This window comes from Aquarana catesbeiana, linkage group LG05, assembly GCF_042186555.1.
Source record: "Aquarana catesbeiana isolate 2022-GZ linkage group LG05, ASM4218655v1, whole genome shotgun sequence".
NCBI classification, from domain to species: Eukaryota; Metazoa; Chordata; class Amphibia; order Anura; family Ranidae; genus Aquarana; species Aquarana catesbeiana.
This window is the reverse complement of record NC_133328.1, coordinates 44,165,611-44,183,357: the sequence shown is the minus strand read 5'-3', so window position 1 is coordinate 44,183,357 and position 17,747 is coordinate 44,165,611.

The window sequence follows — 17,747 nt, the reverse complement described above, 5'->3', positions numbered from 1 at the left end:
AGTTATTTCTGGGAGACAAGTCGCCGGTCACAGCAGTGTGCGGGGACCACTACAACAGCTTTGGTCTAAGGTAAGTATTTCATAATGAGCTAGTATGCGATGCATACTAGCTCATTATGCCTTTGTCTTACAGGGTTCTTTTTTTTTTTTTTTTGGTTTACAGCCACTTTAACTGGGCAGCACCTGTGCGCTGGATCCTGTGTGTGTGTGTGTGTGTGTGTGTGTGTATATATATATATATATATATATATATATATATATATATACACACACACACACAGTGCTGTGAAAAAGTATTTGCCCCCTTCCTGATTTTTTTTTTGCATATTTCTCACATCAAACAAATTTTAATATTACACAAAGATAACCCAAGTAAATCCAAGATATAGTTTTTAAATTATTATTTAATTTATTAGGGAAAAAAAGCTGTTCAAACCTGCCTGGCCCTATGTGAAAAAGTAATTGCCCCCTCCCATCATGAATCATGAATGAACTGTGATTATAGTAGTGAACTTTCCCAGGAGTGGCTGGCCTACAAAAATTACTCCAAGAGCATGATGACGACTCATCCAGGAGGTCATAAAAGAACCCAGAACAACAGATTGTAGGGTGGTGGTAGGGGACTCAGTTCTTAGAAGGACAGAAAGAGTAATCTGTAACAAAGACCTGAAGCACCAAACTATATGTTGTCTACTGGGCGCTCGGGTTGGGCACATCACAAATCTGGTGGACAGATTACTGGGAGGGGCTGGGGAAGCCCCGACTGTCATGGTGCACATTGGCATCAATGACAAAGTCAGAGGCAGATGGAGTGTCCTAAAGAACGATTTTAGGGACTTGGGAGCTAAATTGAGGAAAAGGACTTCCAAGTGTTGGGGAAACTTGGCTGTAAGCTATGCACACAGCCATATCTCCTGTGCTAATAAGCACCCATTTCCGTCTTAATGATATAACGTACCTGTTGATCGTATATCTCCCTTCTGGTTCCCCATTCCCCAGTAAACAGACATCACCACATTCTTACGTTCTCATCCCAGCATGGCTGGCTTTTCTCCCTTTTATTTACACATAAACAGGAGGTCCCAAACTTGAGGATCTGCCTCCAACAGCCAAACACCTCCTACAAAGTTTGTGACCTCACAGGAAATGAACAACACAGAGGAAATGACCATATAAGGATGTAACACAGGATGTGACAATACAGAAACCCTTCCAAAAGGGTTAAATACAGAACCAATCAAAAACATGTATACATTCAAATAGACTAGCAGTGACGTGTGCAAACGATCAGGAGCAGAGCCATGCTTTCTGTGATACGAAGGAACACTAGAAAGATGGCTCTGCACAGGACCGTGTGCAAACCGACTAAATGCTTTCAATGACGCGAACCATACAAAATTATGGCTCAGTGAGCCATAATTTTCATATAGTTACGCTATAGTTTCCATGTACGCAGACATGTATGCTTGGAGTCATTAATGCAGTCGCTATGAGGTGGCCAGTCTCTTGGTGAGGCATAAACCAACATCCCTAAAAGAGCAACAGATCTGCCATGTCCACAGGAAGGTTGTCGCAGCCAATGGTCTTCCACCAACGTCTGTATGTGCGAATATGCTCACATGAGCGCATTACAGCAAAACTGACACTGGGGGGCATCTGACAACATACATAAATAAAATTTTCCACAACACAAGGCAGTATTTTCAGGAATACTATCAGACTTCTACGTACCTGACTGGTGAGTCCACTTGGGCAGAGGGTAGACTCCCTTATGCGTCCAACTCGCGGCCCCTGGTAGAGTATACAGGAAGCACAGGAGTGCGGAGTGGTATGGGAGCCTGGTAATAGAGTCCAGATGCTGGTAGGTAGGCAGTCCTTCAGCAGCAAGGTGAAAGCTGGAACACAGGCAAACAGGAGCTGAGCAGGAGCAGAGCAGGGTGGTCCGGATACAGGCTGGGTTTGGCAACAGGCAGGCAACGAGGTACAGTGGAGCAGGCAGAAGAGTAGTCAAACAGGCCAGAGGTCAGGTGCGGCAGAGTTCAGAGGAGTCCAGGAAACAAGCCGGGTTTGTCAGGAGTCAACTAACCCTGTGTTAACTCACAGTGTTCTTAAACTATTTAAGCCTGTATTCAATATAAATGGCCTGGTATGAATATAATCAAGTATATATAGCCCGTTAAAGCTGCAATAAATAAAAATTCACTTCAAATTACATACACAACAATGATGAAAAAGTCCAAATTTTTTTGCAATGGGTGGGGAATAATGAAGTTCTGTAGTTGTTAAAACAAGTGCAGGTGATTATTTAGTCCCCAGATGAAGTTGTGAGAGGCAACGTAACGCGTAGGGATTGGCCGGGTAGAGCCACGACCGGACGTGACGTGAGAAGGTGAGGAACAACGCCTAATTTGTTCCCTGTGTTATTTTAACCTGCTTTGTGTAAGAGTCTATGCCATTATATTTTAATAAACACACCTTTCAAACCTGACATACTGCACTATTGGAGGTCGTTTTCCCCCCCTTGTTCCCTCTTTACTGAGGTACCGCCCTGAACTATGTGATTGGATAATAGACCGCTGCAACCTGAGGAGGAACACGGCTATAACACACCATCCAGAGGTACCACATCCTTTATCCAGGGAAATCTAGGAATCCCCCTAGCGGTAACTGCATGCTATAGTCAACATTGAGGTAAGAGTTCTGGGAGACCAGACTGTTAAAGGAGCCACAGTAGGACTACGAGATATAATCACCTGCACTTGTTTTAACAACTACAGAACTTCATTATTCCCCACCCATTGCAAAAAAATTTCATCATTGTTGTGTATGTAATTTGAAGTGAATTTTTATTTATTGCAGCTTTACCAGGCTATATATACTTGATTATATTCATACCAGGCCGTTTATATTGAATACAGGCTTAAATAGATTAAGAACACTGAGCTAACACACGGTAAAAATGAAATTCATTGTTTATATATAACAATTTAATTTAATTTATTTCTTTTATTATCTCAGTTAGCCATTTACTACATCACCCATTATAATTTCACCTTGAATCATTATCAACACTCTCCTGAATTTCATATTTTGAATTATTTATAATGATCTGCGCGAAATTACTTTATTAATTTTGATGTGAACTAGTGCCCAAAGGAACGCGCGCGCTAACACGCACACGCGTCCTAACACCGGCGCGCACACCAGGGCCAGCCGTGTCACACACACACCAGTGCCCACAGGAGCGCCCACAGGAGCGCACACACCAGCGCGAACAGGAACACGCACGCCAGCTCGCATCGGCGCAACCCGGGACACACTACGGCCACCAAGGTAACCTCTCTGACAAATACTACCGGTACATCGAGCCACACCAGAAAGGCAGAGGGAGATTAGGGAAGTAAACAAGTGGCTGAAGAGCTGGCGTAGTAAAGAGGGGTTGGGGTTCCTGGAGGACTGGGCCGACTTCTCAGTCGATCATCAGTACTATAGAAGGGACAGACTGCACCTAAATGAGGAGGGTGCAGATGAGCTGGGAGTAAAGATGGCCAAAAAGTTAGAGCGGTTTTTAAACAAGGCGATGGAGGGGAGGGCCCAGAGGTAGAGATAGTCAGTGCGGAACATATTCCAGAGGGTAGTATTGGGGGCATTAGTGGTAGGTTGACTAAAGCACATAAACCCAAGGTAAGTATAGTAACAAGTCCTAGTTGCAATCTCAGAACACCCAATAAGAGGATAATATGCGACCGGTCTAAACTACGTGGTATGTTCATCAATGCCAGGAGCCTGGCGGACAAGATGGGTGAACTAGAGATACTGTTGTACAAGGAGGATTTGGATTTTGTGGGAATTTCAGAGACCTGGTTCAACAGCTCTCATGATTGGCTGGCAACCATTCAAGGGTATACCCTATACCGCAAGGATAGAGAGGGTAAAAAAGGGGGAGGGGTATGCCTATATATCAAGAATAATGTACAAGTGAATGTGAGAGATGACATCACTAAGAGAGCTAGGGAGGAGGTGGAATCCAAAAAGATGAAGCTAAGGGGAAAATATTACTGGGAGTATGCTATAGGCCCCCTAACCTGAGGGAGGAGGGGGAGATGGATCTCCAATCACAAGTTGGATTAGCAGCAAGGATGGGAAGTGTTATCATAATGGGGGATTTTAATTATGTAGACATAGACTGGACGGAGGGAACCATGCATCCGTCTAAGGCTCGCCAGTTCCTAAATGTCTTGCAGGATAATTTCATGGTTCAGATAGTAGACGCACCAACTAGAAATAAAGCATTACTGGATCTACTGATTACCAACAATACAGACCTGATCACGGATGTGGAAATACAGGGAAATTTAGGAAACAACGATCACAGATCAATTGGCTTCAGTATAAATCACACAAATAGGAAACATAAAGGGAATACAAAGACACTGAATTTCAAAATAGCCAACTTCCCTAAACTACGAACCTTGTTAGAAGGCATGAATTGGGATAAAATCTTAGGAACAGAGAACACGGAGGAGAGATGGGTTTGCTTTAAGAGCATATTAAATAAGGTCATTAGCCAATGCATCCCATTGGGTAATACATTTAAAAGAGCGAACAAAAGTCCTGGATGGCTTAACTCCAATGTAAAAATGCATAAAAAAACCTAATGAGAAGGCCTTCAAAAGATACTAAGTTGAGGGATCATCATCAGAATTCAGACTTTATAAAGAATGCAACAAGAAATGTAAGGGTGCAATTAGGGCGGCTAAGACAGAACATGAAAGACACATAGCGAAGGAGAGCAAACAAAATCCCAAGAAATTTTTTAAACAGTAAAAAAGGGAGAACTGACCACATTGGCCCCATAAAGAACGAGGAAGGACATCTGGTTACAAAGGATGGGGAGATGGCGAAGGTATTGAATTTTTTCTTCTCCTCTGTCTTCACGAGGGAATCGGGGGACTTCAGTAACCAAAACTGCAGTGTTTATCCTTATGACACATCACAGGAAGCACCTCCATAGTTAACGGAGGACAGAATTAAAATTAGACTTGGGAAACTTAACATTAATAAATCACCAGAACTTGCACCCGAGGGTACTTAGGGAACTCAGTCAAGTAATTGCCAACCATTGTTCCTAATTTTTACTGACAGTCTTTCGACTGGAATGGTACCAGGTGATTGGAGAAAAGCCAATGTAGCACCAATATTTAAAAAGGGCCCAAAATACATCCCTGGGTATTACAGACCAGTTATCCTAACATCAATAGTATGCAAACTCTTGGAGGGGATGATAAGGGACTATATACAAGATTTTAGTAAGGAGAACAGTATCATTAGCAGTAATCAGCATTGATTCATGAAGAATCATTCTTGCCAAACCAATCTATTAACCTTCTATGAGGACGTGAGTTGCCATCTAGATAAAGGAAGGCCCGTAGACATGGTGTGTCTGGATTTTGCAAAAGTATTTGACACAGTTCCCCATAAACGTTTACTGTATAAAATAAAGTCCGTTGGCATGGACCATAGGGTAAGTACATGGATTGAAAACTGGCTACAAGGGCGATTTCAGAGGGTGGTGATAAATGGGGAGTACTTGGAATGGTCAGGGGTGGGTAGTGGGGTTCCCCAGGGTTCTGTGCTGGGACCAGTCCTATTTATTTTGTTCATAAACGACCTGGATGATGGGGTAAACAGTTCAATCTCTGTGTTTGCGGAATACTAAGCTAAGCAGAGCAATAACTTTTCTGCAGGATGTGGAAACCTTACAAAAAGATCTAAACAAATTAATGGGGTGGGCAACTACGTGGCAAATGAGGTTTAATGTAGAAAAATGTAAAATAATGCATTTGGGTGGCATTTAGGATGGAAAAGGACCTGGGGGTCCTAGTAGATGATAGGCTCAGCAATGACATGCAATGCCAAGCTGCTGCTAACAAAGCAAACAGAATATTGCCATGCATTAAAAAGATGATCAACTCCAGAGATAAAACGATAATTCTCCCAATCTACAAGACTCTGGTCCGACTGCACCTAGAGTATGCTGTCCAGTTCTGGGCACCAGTCCTCAGGAAGGATGTACTGGAAATGGTTCAAGTACAAAGAAGGGCAATTAAGCTAACAAAGGGTCTGGAGGATCTTAGTTATGAGGAAAGGTTGCGAGTACTGAACTTATTCTCTCTGGAGAAGAGACGCTTGAGAGGGGATATGATTTCAATTTATAAATACCGTACTGGTGACCCCACAATAGGGATAAAACTTTTTCACGAAAGGGAGTTTAACAAGATACATGGCCACTCATTAAAATTAGAAGATAAGAGGTTTAACCTTAAACTATGTAGAGGGTTCTCTACTGTAAGAGTGGCAAGGATGTGGAATTCCCTCCCACAGGCGGTGGTCTCAGCGGGGAGCATCGATGGTTTCAAAAAACTTTTAGATAAGCACCTGAACGACCGCAATATACAGGGATATGTAATGTAATACTGACATATAATCACACACATAGGTTGGACTTGATGGATTTGTGTCTTTTTTCACCCTCACCTACTATGTAACATCTAAAGAACTGCAGGCCTCACTTGCCTCAGGTAAGATCAGTGTTCATGTTTCAACAATAAGAAAGAGATTGGGCAAAAATGGCATCCACGGGAGAGTTCCAAGGCCAAAGCCACTGCTGACCAAAAAGAACACAACGGCTCATCTCACATTTGCCAAAATACATCTTGATTATCCCCAAGACTTTTAGGCAAATATTCTTTGGACTGATAGGACAAAAATGTAACTTTTTGGAAGGTGTGCCTCCCGTTACATCTGGCATAAAACGAATACAGCATTTCTTAACAAGAACATCATACCAACAGTCAGACATGGTGGTGGTAGCGTGATGGTCTGGGGCTTTGCAGCTTCAGGACCTGGACAACTTACCACAACTGATGGAACCATGAATTCTGAGCTCTACCAGAAAATCCTAAAGGAGAATGTCCGGCCATCAGTTTGTGACCTCAAGCTCAAGTGCACTTGGGTTATGCAGCAGGACAATGATCAGAAACACAACAGCAAGTCCACCTCCAAATGGTTCAAACAAAGCAAAATTTAGGTTTTGGAGTGGCCTAGTCAAAGCCCGGACTTAAATCCAATGGAGATGCTGTATCATGACCTTTGACAGCTGTTCATGCTGGAAAACCCCCCAATGTGGCTGAATTAAAACAATTGCTCCACAGCAATGTAAAAGACTCATTTGCCAGTTATCGCAAACGCTTGATTGCAGTTGTTGCCGCCAGGGGTGGCACAACCAGTTATTAGATTTAGGGGGCAATAACTTTTTCACATAAAACCAGGCAGGTTTGGACAGCTTTTTTGCCTTAATAAATGAAACCATCATTTAAAAACTGCATTTTGTATTTACTCAGGTTATCTTTGTGTAATATTAAAATTTGCCAGATGATCTGAATCATTTAAGTGTGGCAAATTTGCAAATAGAATAAAAAATCAGAAAGGGGCAAATACTTTTTTACAGCATTGTATATATGTGGTTTGGCTCTTCTGGGTAGGGGGCATGCATACGTGCCACCGGCGGCTCGCTTCCATTGTGATCACACACAGCGGGAGCCCAGCGGCAGGTACCACAGACTCGATGCCCATGGCCAGGAGCAGCCGGTCCATAAGTGGCGCAGGGGTGCCGCTCTCCCTAGTTTGCATGCAGGGATGAATGCAGGGCACCAGACTCATAGGTTTCTATGAGTTTTTTTTTTCAAGCCACATGATTAGAGCCTGAGGCTTGAAAAGGGTTGAGCTTGGGGCACAGAGCACTGCGCCCTGAACCCACCCACTCGTGACTCTAGCGAATCAATATTTGCTATTGTTTTCCGGCTTCTCCACCCAGCCAATCAGGATGGGAGGTGGATCGGGTTGGCCGGGAGAAGAAGCCGCGGAGGGGCTGAGTGCAGGGGGGCTGTGGTGGGCCTGAGTGTAGGGGACCATGGAGGGTTGAGTGCGGACCTGGGGGGGTTTGCCGCCCTCCCAAAAAGTTTAGCACCAGCCGCCACTGCCGCTGGCACCCGCCGATGATCGAACAGAGACACAGAACGGCGGTCTGCCTATGTACACAAGATAGATCGCTGTTCTGGCAGGAAGGAAGGCATGGATCCTGTGTTCCTGCAAAGCTGGGACTAGGATCCATGTCTTCCTCTTGTAAAAATCACCTCTCACAGTTTAGAAAAACACTGGCTAGGCACACAGTTAACCCTTTCATCGCCCCTGATGTTAACCCCTTCCCAGCCAGTATCATTAGTACAGTGACAGTGTATATTTTTTAGCACTGATCACTGTATTAGTGTCGCTAGTCCCCAAAAAGTGTCAAAATGTCAGTTAGTGTCTGAATGTCCACTGCAATATTGCAGTCGCTGATCGCTGCCATTAGTAGTAATATATATATATATATATATATATATATATATATATATATATATATATATACCGTATATATCCCATAGATTGTAGACACTATAACTTTTGTGCAAACCAATCGGTATATGCTATTGATTGAATTTTCTTCCCAAAAATATGTAGCAGATTACATATTGGCCTAAATTTATAAAGAAGTTCGATTTTTTTCACTTTTTTTTATTGGATATGTTTTATAGTGGAAAGTAAAAAATATTGTTTTTTTTTTCAAAATTGTCACTCTTTTTTTGTTCATAGCGCAAAAAATAAAAAACTCAGAAGTGATCAAATACCACCAAAAGAAAGCTCTATTTGTGGGAAAAAAACACAAATGTTATGTGGGTACAGCTTTGCATGACCGTGCAATTGTCAGTTAACCACTTCTGGCCCGGAAGGATTTGCCCCCTTCCTGACCAGAGCACTTTTTGCGATTCGGCACTGCGTCGCTTTAACTGACAATTGCGTGGTCGTGCGACATTGCTCCCAAACAAAATTGATGTAGTTTTTCCCCACAAATAGAGCTTTCTTTTGGAGGTATTCGATCACCTCTGCGGTTTTTATTTTTTGCGGTATAAACAAAAAAAGAGCGACAATTTTGAAAAAAAAGCAATATTTTTTACTTTTTGCTATGATAAATATCCCCCAAAAATATATAAAAAACATTTTTTTTCCTCAGTTTAGGCCGATACGTATTCTTCTACATATTTTTGGTAAAAAAAAATCGCAATAAGCGCTTATTGATTGGTTTGCACAAAAGTTATAGCGTCTACAAAATAGAGGATAGTTTTATGACATTTTTATTAATAATTTTTTTTTTTACTAGTAATGGCAAAGATCAGTGATTTTTATCATGACTGCGATATTATGGTGGACATATCGGACACTTTTGGTGCTATTTTGGGACCAGTCACATTTATACAGCGATCAGTGCGATTAAAAATGCACTGATTACTGTGTAAATGTGACTGGCTGTGAAGGGGTTAACCAGGAGGGGGTTCTGCAGGGGTTAAGTGTGTCCTAGGGAGTGATTCTAACTGTGGGGGGGAGGGGCTATGTGTGGCACAACACTGATCACCGCTCCCGATTACAGGGAGCGGTGATCAGTATCCTTGTCACTAGGCAGAACGGGGAGATGCTGTTTACATCAGCATTTCCCCATTCTTCCTCTCCTTCCTGAGATGATCGCGGGTATCCCCGCGGACATCGAATCCGCGGGACCCGCGGTCGGACTCACGGAGCTTGCGGCGGGCACGCGCCTGCTATCTGGACCTCGCGAGATCACGTACAGTTACGTGATTTCGCACAGCGGAGCCAACCTGCTGCAGTAAAATTGCGGCGGCTGGTCCGCAAGCGGTTAAGGTAATGCAGTGCCATAACACAAAAAATGGCCTGGTCATGAAGGGGGTTAATTTTTTTGAAGGTCAAGTGGTTATTACATGTAAAATAAATTTATAAAATGATAAATCCTGCTTGGAAATATATATATTTAAAAAATGTAATCTTTATTTTCACATATGAAAAGAGTGAAAATAATACAAACATTCCCAGTGTGAATTGTTTTTGTTATTATTGTTATTTGCAACACAACATCTTCAGAGGCCTACAATCAAGATGAGAAGATTGCACCAACAATCAATTAACAGAAAAATGCGGAGAACACTTCATTAATTGTAGGGCTTGCCAAGGGGAATGTAGAGGAGAGAGGGTCAGGGCAAGGTGTAGGCAAAGGGGCATCAGGGAAGGGAAAATATAACATGTTTTGATTGTAAGTATCACAAAAAAAAACCTGGTAGTCTTAGCTTTGCATAGATGGTTCATAAACATCAAGTATCAGAGTACCAGTTAATATATAACATGTCTTCTTGGAATCATTGGTGGTATTGGATGCAATGGGGGAGATTTACTAAAACTGGTGCACACATAATCTGGTGTAGCTGTGCATAGTAACCAATCAGTTTATAGGTTTTAGACCCCTTTTACGCCGGGGGTGCTTTTCAGGAGCTTTAGCGCTAGAAATAGCCTTTGCTAAGCACCTGAAAACTGCCTCCCATTCACTGCAGTGTGACTTTTCACACTGGGGCAGTGCACTTGCGGGACGTTACCAAAAGTCCTGCAAGCAGCATGTTTGGGGCGGTTGGGAGCGCTGTATGTAGCACTCCCAAAATGCCCTGGCCATTAAAATGAATAGGCAGTGCTTCCAAATCGCCTTAATCACTTCTGGACCGCCCACCGTCGTTTTACGTGATGAATTTGAAGGAGGATATCCTTGTTATGGCAGCAGCTAGCTGCCATAATCCCGGTATCCTCTTCTTCAGTGGGAGGTCCGCTACAAGATAAAAGTGGTCTCTGCGGCGGATTCACCGCAAGATCACTTTTATTGGTGGCGGGAGAGGGGCCCCCCCTGGTCGGCAGCGGTGGAGGCGATCGCGTCTGTCCCCTTGCTGGGTATGGAGACGAGTGAGGGGAAGATGGCCCCCACCTGTCTCCATATCACTGCAGGGCGGAAGCGACGTCAAAACGTCACTTCCTCCCATAGCTCTTAAAGGGCCATTTTTAAAAAAAAATTTTTAAATGACAATTTTTTTTTTAATTGCATTTTAATGTAAATATGAAATCTGAGGTCTTTTTGACCCCAGATCTCATATTTAAGAGGTCCTGTCATGCTGTTTACATTCCTTGCAATAGGAATAAAAGTGACACATTTTTTTTTTTTAAACAGTGTAAAAATGTAAAAAAAATTCAAGCAAGAAGAAAATTCCCCTAATGGTGGACTTTAAAGGCACATGTGGAGAAACATAAAGAAAAATGTATAGTATAAACAATACTTGCAAGTGCAAGTACATTGGTACCAATATCCCATACATGTACAAATGCATGAATCGCATTCCTTTCATTGTCTGTTATATTGCTATTGATGCTTTTATGATGTTTTTGAAATGAATAAATTATTGTTTATATACTATACATTTTTCTTTATGTTTCTCCACATGTGCCTTTAAAGTCCACCATTAGGGGAATTTTCTTCTTGCTTGAATATTTAATTATAGGATGTGGCACAACTTGCAGTTAATAAGCCGATCAACAACCTCTGTTTCAAAAATGTAAAAAAAAGGTAAAATAAATAAGAAAAAAAAAAATGTTTAAACGCGCCCCGTCCCGACGCGCTTCTGTGCAGAAGTGAATGCCTACATAACTAGCGCTCGCATATGAAAACGGTGTTCAAACCACACATGTGAGTTATCGCTGCGATTGTTAGAGCGAGAGCAATAATTCTAGCCCTAGACCTCCTCTGTGACTTAAAGCATGCAACCTGTAGAATTTTTTAATTGTCGCCTCTGGAGATTTTTCAAAAGTTCGTCGCCATTCCACGAGCGGGCGCAATTTTGGAGCGTGACAGGTTAGGTATCAATTAACTCGGCGTAACATCTTTCACAATATAAAAAAAAAATGGGCTAACTTTCCTGTTATCTTATTTTTTAATTCAAAAAACGGTATTTTTTCCAAAAAAAGTGCACTTGTAAGACCGCTGCGCAAATACGGTGTGACAGAAAGTATTGCAAGGACCGCCATTTTATTCTCTAGGGTGTTAGGAAAAAAAATGTATAATGTTTGGGGGTTCTAAGTAATTTTCTAGCAAAAAAAACTGTTTTTAACTTGTAAACAACAAATCTCAGAAAGAGGCTCGGTCTTTAAGTGGTTAAAAGCGATTTGAAAGTGCCGCAAAACGGGAGGTTTTAACAATTAACAATTTTTTAGGGGTTAAATCCGCCCCGCTAGTGGGCGAAAAGTGCCGCTAAAACATCGCTAAAGCGCCGCTAAAACGAGTGCTGCTTTAGCGCTGACAGCGGGTGCTGTCAGTGTGAAAGGGGTCTTACTGTCAAAGCCTAATTGAAAAAGCTGAAGTTAGAAGCTGAATGGTCATTATGCACAGTTGCATCAGATTCTGTGTGCACCAGTTTTAGTAAACCTCCCCCAATGTGTTAGCTACCAAGTTCTATAACTCATTTGCTGTGTAACTGATCTCCACAATCCAGGAAAACATGCCCTGTAGACAAAAATGTCATCCTAATCTACTTTTGGAAGACTGCTCGCTGCTCTGTCCAGTTCTCGTAGATGCACAAAGTCCCAATAAGTAGGCTCTTGATTGAGTGAATCCCGCGAGGTGGTCTGTACATTGGACGGAGTACTGAGTTTGTTGGACAATTTCATCAATTATTCTGAGGCTTATAACATGGTGAGCGGTTCCTCTGCTATTCTTTCTTTTGAGCCTCCATAGAGACTGTGTTACTGTCTCTACGGAGGAACCGGCTCCTGTCATTGGTGGAGGCCAAGGGATTTAGTGCCTGTAGTAAAATATTTGTTCTTTGCCACCGATTTTCCAAGCATACAAAAAACTGTCATTTTGCTGCTCAACCCAACTTTTTCAAAGTGCATGTATAGTCAAAACCTTTTTTTTTTAAAGTAAAACTACAGTAAAACCTTGGTTTGCAAGCATAATTCGTTCCAGAAACATGCTTGTAATCCAAAGTACTTGTATATCAAAGCATTTTTTTTTTACAGGGTATAAAAGAGAAGAGAGGCACCTCTAAGTGTAGCAATATGTTGCTAAATGTTGTACCTTCATTAAATGTAATCATATTGCTACACTTAGAGGCGCCTCTCTTCTTTTTTATACTCAGTTGTGACCCGACGCTACTCTTATATCAAGCCATCGCTTGTATATCAAGGCAAAATTTATTAAAACATTTTGCTTGTCTTGCAAAACGCTCTCAAACCAAGTTACTCACAAACCAAGGCTTTACTGTATACTCATCTCCCCTTAGAAGATTTACGCTTACCTCCTGGTGACAACGGTAAAATCTGGAATTTCCAATAGCTTTAAGTTTGGGTAACAATTGCCATGGGGCAGACCCTTAAAAAAAATGTTTCTTTGGGGCTCATTCACACTAGTGGCAAGCGTCCTTGGTTGAGCCATGATTTTACCGCCTACCGGCTCCCCTTTAGCTGCAGTGGCAGTGACCAGGGGTGTACACATGCAATGCCTACGATGACTTGCTTAGTGGCCACGGATGATATTATACCCTCTTTCAGCAGATGCCACAGTCCACCAAAAGTGACCCATTCAAGTGAATGGGGCTGCTCTGCAAGTGCCCTACAACCATGTGCAATGCAAGTTGTTTTGGCACGATAGTGCAGGGTTCAAGGGGCAGCACAGGGCTAAGTGGTTAGCACTTCCGCCTGGTAGCACTAGGGTTGCTTGTTCAAATCCCATCCACAGCACTACCTGGAAGAGAAATAGCAGCTCAGAGGCTCCATACCTGTTGAAGACACCCGCCCTATACAATCTTGCAGGTGCTGGCTCTGCTCAAATTAGGAAGGAAGGAAAAATCCTGGACGACCGCTGAAGGCATCTTTTTTGAAAGATTAAAACCCAAAAACAGTCATATCTGAAGCATAGAAAACAGGGAAGAACAGCTAACGCGTTTCACATCACAAACAGATGCTTATGCTGCGTAAACACAAGCAGAATTTCCAACAGAAAGAGTCCGATGGGAGCTTTTCATCGTATATTCCGCCTGTGTGTATGCCCCATCGGACTTTTTCTGTCGAAAATTAGAGAACATGTTCTATATTTTTTTCGACTGAACAAATTCCTATCGGAAAAAACGCTTGTCTGTATGCTGTTCCCACGCACCAAAAACGGCGCATGCTCTGAAGCAAGTACGAGACGGAAGCTATTGGCTACTGGCTATTGAACTTCCGTTTTCTAGTCCTGTCATACGCGTTGTACGCAGGGGCGGACTGATAACTCATGGGGCCCCCGGGCAATAGGAGATTATGGGGCCCCCAGGCAATCAGAGATTATGGGGCCACACAGTATAAACACACACAGTATACAATCATACAGTATACACAGACATGTACACACAGTATACACAGACAGATGTAAAAAAAACACAGATTTATACATACTGTCCCTGGTTTTACTGAGGCTGGCAACCCTGATGGGGCCCCCTAGTGGCCCAGGGCCCTCGAGCAGTGCCCGAGTGGCTCAATGGTCAGTCCGCCCCTGGTTGTACGTCACTGCATTCTGGACGGTTGGAATTTGGTGTATAGGCAACACAGCTTGAGCGGAATTCCGTTGTGAAAACCTTCAGAGTTTATTCCGACGGCAAAACCGGTCGTGTGTAAAGGACATAAGTCATAGCAATACCTGCCTAGAGTGTTCATGTTCTCCATGTGCCTGAGTGAGTACTTCAGTCTCCCACACTTCAAAGGCAAGTTGATGGTTAATTGGCCCTAGTATGTGTATATATGAATGAGTTCGGGACCTTATCTATAATAAATAAAGTATCTATAATAAATAAACAAAGCACTTGAAGTGTGTCAGTGCAAAGTAAAAAAAAAAAAAAAAAAGCAGTACTTCTCTGCACTACATGCACAAAACCTCGTTTTTTAGCCTCTAAAAACATTGTACATAACCATACCTATCGATCTGCCAATAATGCACTCAGCTCATATGTCCTTTTGTGTGCTGACAAGACATGTTATTTGTTGTGGACCGAATGGTGTCAGCCCTGCACAGTTGCTTTTCACTAAACTACACAAACCCTGCCACTCTCCTCATCTTCACAACATAGACATTAATCATTCTGTAGTTCCAAGATACACTAAATTGTCAAAAGTATTGAGACACCTGCCTTTACACACACACACACACACACATGAACTTTAATGGCATCCCAGTCTTATGTCCCGTACACACGGTCGGACATTGATCGGACATTCCAACAACAAAATCCTAGGATTTTTTCCGACGGATGTTGGCTCAAACTTGTCTTGCATACACACGGTCACACAAAGTTGTCGGAAAATCCGATCGTTCTAAACGCGGTGACGTAAAACACGTACGTCGGGACTATAAACGGGGCAGTGGCCAATAGCTTTCATCTCTTTATTTATTCTGAGCATGCGTGGCACTTTGTCCGTTGGATTTGTGTACACACGATCGGAAATTCCGACAACAGATTTTGTTGTCGGAAAATTTTATAGCAAGCTCTCAAACTTTGTGTTTCCGGAAAATCCGATGGAAAATGTGTGATGGAGCCCACACACGGTCGGAATTTCCGACAACAAGGTCCTATCACACATTTTCCGTCTGAAAATCCGACCGTGTGTACGGGGCATTAGTCTGTAGGGTTCAATATTGAGTTGGTCCACCCTTTGCAGCTATAACAGCTTCAACTCTTCTGGGAAGGCTGTCCACAAGGTTTAGGAGTGTGTCTATGGGAATGTTTGAGAATGTTTAACAATTCTTTCAGAAGCGCATTTGTGAGGTCAGGCACTGATGTGGACGAGAAGGTCTGGCTCGCAGTCTCCACTCTAATTCATCCCAAAGGTGTTCTATCGGGTTGAGGTCAGGACTCTGTGCAGGCCAGTCAAATTCCTCCACCCCAATCTCACTCATCCATGTCTTTATGGGCCTTGCTTTGTGCACTGGTGTGCAGTCATGTTGGAACAGGAAGGGGCCATCCCCAAACTGTTCCAACAAAGTTAGGAGAATGAAATTGTCCAAAATGTCTTGTTATGCTGACGCCTTAAGAGTTCCCTTCACTGGAACTAAGGGGCCAAGCCCAACCCCTGAAAAACTACCCCACACCATAATCCCCCTGAGTGAGCGAGTTTGGGGTGGAGGACCTTGACTGGGCTGCACAGAGTCCTGACATAAACCCGATAGAACACCTTTGGGATGAATTAGAGTGGAGTGCGAGCCAGGCCTTCTCATCCACATCAGTGCCTGACCTCCCAAATGTGCCTCTGGAAGAATGGTCAAACATTCCCATAGACACACTCCTAAACCTTGTGGACAGCCTTCCCAGAAGAGTTGAAGCTGTTATAGCTGCAAAGGATGGGCCAACGCAATATTGAACCCTACGGACTAAGACTGGGATGTCATTAAAGTTCATTAGTGTGTAAAGGCAGGTGTCCCAATACTTTTGACAATATAGTATATCTTGGAACTACAGAATGATTAATGTCTGTGTTAAGCCTCGTACACACGATCGGATTTTCAGCTGGGAATTGTGTGATGACTGTCTGCCTAAAATCTGACCGTTAGTACGCTCCATCAGACAATTGTTGTCCAACTTTCAGCCAACAAATGTTGGATGACAGGCTAGTAAATTTTCTGCGGACAACAGTCTGTTGTCAGATTTTCCTATGGTCAGTACACAAGTCCGTCACACAAAAGTCCAAAGTAAAAACACGCATGCTCGGAATCAATGCTCAGCAAACACGACATTAGCAGAAGGTGCCCAAAGGGTGGCGCTCAAGAGCTGAATTTCCTCGTAGTCCGTCACTACGTTCGTGTTTGTTGGTTGACAATTGTGTACCGTTTGTATGCAAGACATGTTCCCGGCACACACCCTTTGGACAAAAGTCTGACGCTCTGTTGGCCAACAATCAGATTGTGTGTACGAGGCTTAAGACTGGGATGCCATTAAAGTTCATGTGCGTGTAAAGGCAGGTGTCCCAATACTTTTGGTAATATAGTGTAGGAACCAGGCACGCCAATCGGATTTCATGCGATAACACAGGAGTTGTGCACAAGGCACAGGACAGTACTGAATTTATGACAGTATCAACAGATGTTTTTCTATTTGTACTTATCAGACGGATATAAGAAAATGTTTTCAATGGTATATTTGACAGATCAACAGGGACCAGATAAGAGAAGTTTATTGTTCGAGTTTTATTTACACTTTACCTTTGTGGAAGATGGCGAGATTCCAAGTTACTGCAGGAAATCTTACCACCAGACAGAGACGAGAAGCTGGTGGGTTCAGCACATCAATGGCTTCACATAGGGAATGTTTTGTTGGATTTGTTATTTAATATTTTATCACATGTCCAGTGTGCTTATTTGTATTTTCCAAGGTGAAAAAACAAAAATATGTAGTCGTGGAGAACTGTAGCCATAGGGGGTGATCTAGTTATTTAAATTCATATAATGAAATTGTTTTATCTAATTGTATATACAGTATATTTATATTTGCTTTATATGAGTATTGAATATGTTCTGATCCAAATGCCACTTTATGCATTGACATACCTCCTTGGATAATTGCAGCATAAAGGATGTTTTTTTTTTGGACCACCCCCCCAGGAGGAGAGCAGTTACTGTAGATGGCACCCACCATGATGACCAAAAAATTGGGGTCTCAATAATGGAAGCGTCCACGGTGGAGAAACACAAATTGATAATTTTGGTCTTTTTACCTTTTAATAGTTAAAGTGGTTGTACACCCTGT